Source organism: Nylanderia fulva, unplaced genomic scaffold (genome assembly GCF_048542155.1).
Source record: "Nylanderia fulva isolate GAGA-0341 unplaced genomic scaffold, ASM4854215v1 Scaffold745, whole genome shotgun sequence".
NCBI classification, from domain to species: Eukaryota; Metazoa; Arthropoda; class Insecta; order Hymenoptera; family Formicidae; genus Nylanderia; species Nylanderia fulva.
Window position 1 is genome coordinate 8,579 of NW_028190857.1, and position 6,422 is coordinate 15,000.

Sequence of the window (6,422 nt, forward strand, 5' to 3'; positions counted from 1 at the left end):
ATAACTTTTACCCATTAATACAAATAACAAGTTATTCACGTGAAATAAAAATTTACATAAAATTAACAACATTATAATAAATTTAAATACATATAACTGTCCATTTACGTGAAATGTTTATAAAAGTTTTTTAACTTTGGTTATCAGTAAAAAATGAAGTGATTAAAATGTGTAATTTTATTAGCTTTTTTTACCTTTGATCCTGTAAGTGAGTTACAACATTTTTCCATGATGAAAGATCTAATTATTAATCTACTTAAGATATAATTATTGTAAAACCAACACACTTTCTTTTAAACAAATTAAATTAACTTACATAACTGTTCATACATTTTATAAATTTGTAATAAGCTCTTCTTACATTTTTAAAAGACAATGTGTCTATTTTTTATAATTAACAATCTCACAGACTCTTGCAGGAAATGTGGTAACTTCGCAAATTTATATGTAGAAAAAGATTAATAAATGTGTTTTTTACTACTTTTCTTTCTCCTTTAAGTAGGCAAAAGGAAACACACTTTATGATATGTCTTATTATACTATAACTGTAAAATAAAACCTTACATATCTTATTATATTCTTATTAATCTTCTTATCGTCTGATAAGTCATTGTGTCTTGAGTATTTTTATACTTTTTATTCTCTCTAGTACTCTAAGTTCCTTTTAGATACTATTTCGTTCTTTTTGCAATTGTAATGGTTTATTGTAATTCTTACATTTTTTTATAAGCTCCGTCAGGATATTTTGTAACGTTTTTCCTTTCTATGCTGTTTGGCATCACTACTTTTCTAGTCTTTTTAGCACGCTACAATGGATTCCTTAATTATTAGAGGTATCGCCAATTTTCCATCTCGTACTTTTTGCTTTTTGTTTTATGACAGATGAGCTAACTGCTACCGTCATGGACGATTTGCTGCTAACCTATTACTGAGTTGAGACTTGACGGTTAACTGCAGATGGTGTCGAAGGTGGCGAGTCTGTGCAATAGAAGATTGTTATTCATTTACATTCCGATAATAAATAGAAAACCAATTTTTTTAAACCTTATATTCTAAAAATATATACACAGAAAGTGAATAAAAAACATTTTAAGGAGATGATTACTCACTGAGACAAATGTTATCTTCTCCACACATTTTTCAAATTTTTGGCAAAATGTTTTCTTGGAAACCTATCCATTGCGTCCACAGCTACAAAAGAATGGCACCCCACTGTGACTATTCTCCAAATCAGTTTATCATTTCACTGTAAACGAACATATGTATTATCTTTACTTACTTGTTAACTAATATACATACTAACTACTTAATAAAAACAGAATATTGGTAGAATGACAAATAAAACATAGGAAACAAATCGACTGAACTATTAATTATAATGTTTACAATTAAAACATATCATTATATAAATTATATACAGAAAACACAAGATAGAATTACTCTTTTAAATGGAGATGTTTAGTGCCTTTTCCATAACTATTTTTTTTCCCATGGTCTGTCTGATATGTTTATCCCATTTCTTCTTCTTCAACCATTTTAAATTTATGTTTCATGTGCATGTTTAGTAGCAATTCACATAACTCTTTCTTGGAAGGATTCTGGCTATCGCTTGAAAAACTAGCCTCTTTACTTATGTATGTCTACTGTCTGGAAATTTTTGTCATGCTGTTTCTTACTCTGTGAACACAACACAAAATTTTTTTCTGGTTGTATCGTCCCAAATAAAATAGCCATCATTATTTGCACCAAGAAGTATTCCTCTTTTCATTATCTTATACAGTCTATAATTGAGAGTCAATGAAGACCCATTGTAGGCGTGTGCTGCATAAAGCATTGTTTTACCAGGAAATTCGTAACAGAAGAACTCTCATTGGAATTTTAATCTGAGGCTGAATTTTCAGACGGACCATGCTTTATATTTAGTAAATCATTCACACAATTGAAAGTCTAGTGAAGACACGGTTGTAGGTGTGTACTGCATATATCTTGTTACAGGAACTGTACCGAAGGACTCATCGTGGACCATATAGTCTGAGTTGAATTGTAGACAAACACGTCTTTTATTCCAGTGTACAGAATCCAAAAGGCGCAAGTTTGTGGTTCTAGGGAACTGTGTGAGTTTGTTTGTATCAGTTACAACCGAGTACAACGCAAAAGTCTGGGGAGGCTTAATAATTTAATGATACCATTTTTAGATATTCTCACAGCTGAAAAATAAAAACTATTAATATAGTACAAATTTAGCAATTTAAATTTCTTAGAACAAATCATTTCAATCCTCTCTTAGAATTTATTTTAATGTGCGTTAATTAAGTAAAAATATAAAACAGTATTATGAGTATTGTAAGATCAATCAGCAATCATATATAAAATTCTTACCTGAATACTTAAAGAAGTTTCATTGTGAAATATCAGACACATGACGAGTCGTAGCATAATAATAAAAGCGAGATATTGGACTACCCGAACTCTCATGATCATGGATAACTTGTTTACAGTACAAGCTTTCACACGCAATGGCGCGATAAAAATATCCCCAAATCGCACCACTTCGCGGCTGAGGCAAATAGATCGTGGCTCCTCATGCTCCTTAGATATCTCGACAACGGTGACGCGAACTCATCTATGTCGCCATCTTGTCTTTCCTGTGAACACAATCTATTGGCTGCTGCCTTGGATGTGATGAAGGAGCAGTAGGACGCAATGCCGACTTAGCGAACAAACCTTCGATCAGTATATGCCGGCGGGCTATAGCCCCTGGTATGGTTTCCTACCTTGCCGGGATGATTTTGGTCTAGAGAGGACAGACTAAGAATGCACCAAACGTCTTAAGCAAAGGTTGTATAGGCAACGTGCCGATGGTCTGCTTGGCCACACAAGTACACGTGAAACAGCGCGGTCGCACACGTTCCCGTGGGGATACCTGCCGACCCCCCATAGTATCTAGGCTTGGTGATATCACTGGTAGGCTCTGAATCACTTGATACTTGTTCTACCTATACTCTGGGATGACCAAAATAGGCAGAAAAATGAAAAAAATAAAAATACATTCACACCAAAGTTGACGATGAACACAAACCCGGCGATAAGAACAGACCCGTTCAAGGAAGGGAGTCCTTTCCCAGATCCCACCACCACCATCGGCGAAATAATAACTGGAGGTAAATAGGCCTTGCTTTAGCGCTTGCTTGAACAAGGTGATGAATGCATTACATCTCCGGCTGAAAAAAAAAACGACAAAACGCCCCAGTTTCACAAAATACCAGAAGAAACTAATGATAATGATGTATTTATTTTTCCTGAACCTGTTTTCAAAAAAGCAGTGCGACAATAGACAAGTGTGGAAAAAGCATCAACTGGAACATAAAAAGGCCTCACCGTAAAGTTGCAAAAGGACGACATGAAGGAAGTTCAAACGTAGCTAGATATGAAGTGTGAGATCTCTGAAAGAGTAAGCTCTAGCAAGAGTTTTCTCTTTAATGAAAACAATAATCAACATAAGAAATAAACAAAATTCATGTTTCATTATTGTGCGTGAAGTGAGGTTGCTACTAGAAGGGCAATTACAACCAGAGATATCGTTTATGAGAGGAGAAAACATTAAATGATTAACTTACCTGGCATCGAAATAATTCATCATTCGATTTTGCTATGTTCATGGCGTTCACGTCCATGGTCCCGGAACAGCAGCATCTGAAACAGAAAAAAAAGAAATTAATCCAGTACTACCTACTAAACATCGGATTCAAGGACTAATTCTTCGGTTTAATGATTGGTTAAGCCTTTATGAAAAGGACAATTTAGTTACTTTTGATTATGTCAAAGAAAAACTTCAAAGAAAATGAATCCTAATTAAAAGAACTAAAGTGATAAAAAGATGAGAAAGGTGGAGACAGAGTCTTCATTGGAAACGAGTGGAACGAATTAAAAAGATCAGCAGATAATAGAAGCAATGAATGCGGGCTTAGAACAGAGCTGCCTAAGAAACTGGACCCAGTATTAAGTATATAACGTAGAAAAGTCGGTCACAAGGAGGCATTTTATGAACAATTTTGTGCGGTCTAAGAAGTGTGTGACGCAAACTTGGAATCGCCAAGCAGGAAAATAAAAGCAGGTTAAATACAATACAACACATTTGTTAAAACCAAAAAATATAATAACTGGGTAATAGAGTGACAGGATAGGATAAGAATGAAAACTCTTGGGTGCAGAACGACTATATATATACGGAAGACATCCTACAGATTTTAATGAATTACTTAGCCTTGACTTAGGTGCTTCCGTTGTCTAAGCGCTTTAGGCCACAGTGTTAAAACCACTGCAATGAAAGACCCCCCACTTGTGACACGTTGGGGGGGGGGGCGGTCCCATATAAGGCACCATGCTCAGAGAGAGAGAGAAATCTGCAGTCTGCGCTAATGTACAAGAGCTAAAAGGAAAAAAGACACATTCCTTATCTATCCTCCTTGCAACCTGTGTAGCTGGTAAATCGGGGAACAATCGCATGAGATAACAGTACACAAGTCAGAACGCGAAATAAATCATCATACTGTATAGTGACAACAGATGCCTCGGAGTATCTAAAGTAACTAACATCCTTAAGAATAAACTAGATTATACATATGATTAAATTCTTCGTCAAATAAATGTTTGGCCGTTCGCAGACGGCATCAATACGAATTAAGATTAAAAGTAGAGAACAAGGCATTGATGTGTGTCTGATCAATACCATACGTATTCCAAGGACAAGTCAAGCTGCGCTTCCTTGGTGCCAGGTTTTTATTTCAAAGTAATCAGGTGACAGATACAAAGCTGCTCATGTTTTGTATAGACTCAGGAATAACTGTCACAAAAATCGAAACAGTTACGGACGAACTCAAAAAAATAGCTTGCGCCATATAGTACCTAATGAAGTAAACTTATATTTGGTAATCAGTTTTATTGCAATTTTCCATGGAGCTAAACTATTTTTTAATAAGTTTGCGACTATAATAGAAACGTTCAAAAGCCACGACATGATCATATCAATGACGTTTCAATGCCCCACTCCAAACTTGGTACTGCACAGAGAACGACGCGAAAGGCGAATTACTCGAGGATTTCCTAATAAATAAATGTATACATTTTGAATCAATCCTGGAACGAACCAACGTTCTCTACTATACTATGTAGAGGCCCACATGACTTGACTGTGGTGAATAGTGGAGTCCCTGAAGGATATTACATGATGTAAGGTTCTTCCCGAAAATGAACTTCCTCAGACGCATAATTGTATATACTTTGAACAATAACAACAATAAAATATTCAGAACACTCCGTAATCACAGGACCACTCTTATACTTAAAGAAGGTCAATTGGGTCATCAGTTGGCGCTGTTATAAATCAGAACTCAAGGACCTTTTTGTAATGAGAATTCATCAAATACAGTCCGTAGAACGCCTGTTCCTTCTTATTTAATTTCATTGTCCTTACGTCATTGCGAATACTTCCTATTGTCAGCGCTTATGCTGTTAACATCCAAATGTAAGCAGGAAGACAGCTAATACTGTCTGGACCAGGGTTAGCACAGTGTAGAGCGATCCACACTCATGTACACACCACATGTTCCACAGACATACTGACTCCTTAGGACGCCGGGAGAGAGGTGCGGCGAATGTGCGCTTCTTAGTGTTGCATGGTCAAACGTGCCTGCCAGGGAAAGCGTTTATAAATATGACACTAAGGCTGCCGGGTGAATGAGAGAGTTAAGGGGACACATGTCCGAGTGTCAACGTAAGAAGTTGGTGCTGAAGCGTAGTCAAGGACCAAGTAAGGTGGTCAAGGTCCCCTGTCGCCCAAGTGTATCGGTCGACGCAAAAAAGCAGAACTGACAGGATAGAAGTCAACCATTGATGTTCGTGTGTGTGCAGTGTGAACGCGGGCCACGAGCCGCACATCGCACGTAACAAACAGACGAAAACGCGAGTTCCGTACAGGTGTGGACGGGGTGTGAGTGACAGTAAGGACATGGCTACACACTTGCACATCGGACGCTCAAAGGACATCCTGTGCAGACAACAACGTACTACGATTCATAATCCGAACAGGACGATTAAATTGCAGGTGTGGTAGCGACTACGCCTTAACAGATACTTACAATTCGTGACCAACATGCTGACCGTCAATCAATACCATCCGAGCGAGAATCGTAACGCAAGAATGACACTTGAGACGGAGATACGGTGAAGTCGCGACGCGGTTCCAAGACACAAGTGTGGAGTGGTGGTGCACGCCGGCTAAGGATACTAATAGAGTAGCAGCAGAGGCAGACAAGACACACGACTGCAACGGCACAAATATAAGCGTGCCGTGAGTGACCGAGCCACACATTATGACGGAAACTGATGTACACTAGCACAGGTTAGTGTACTACGAGAATACA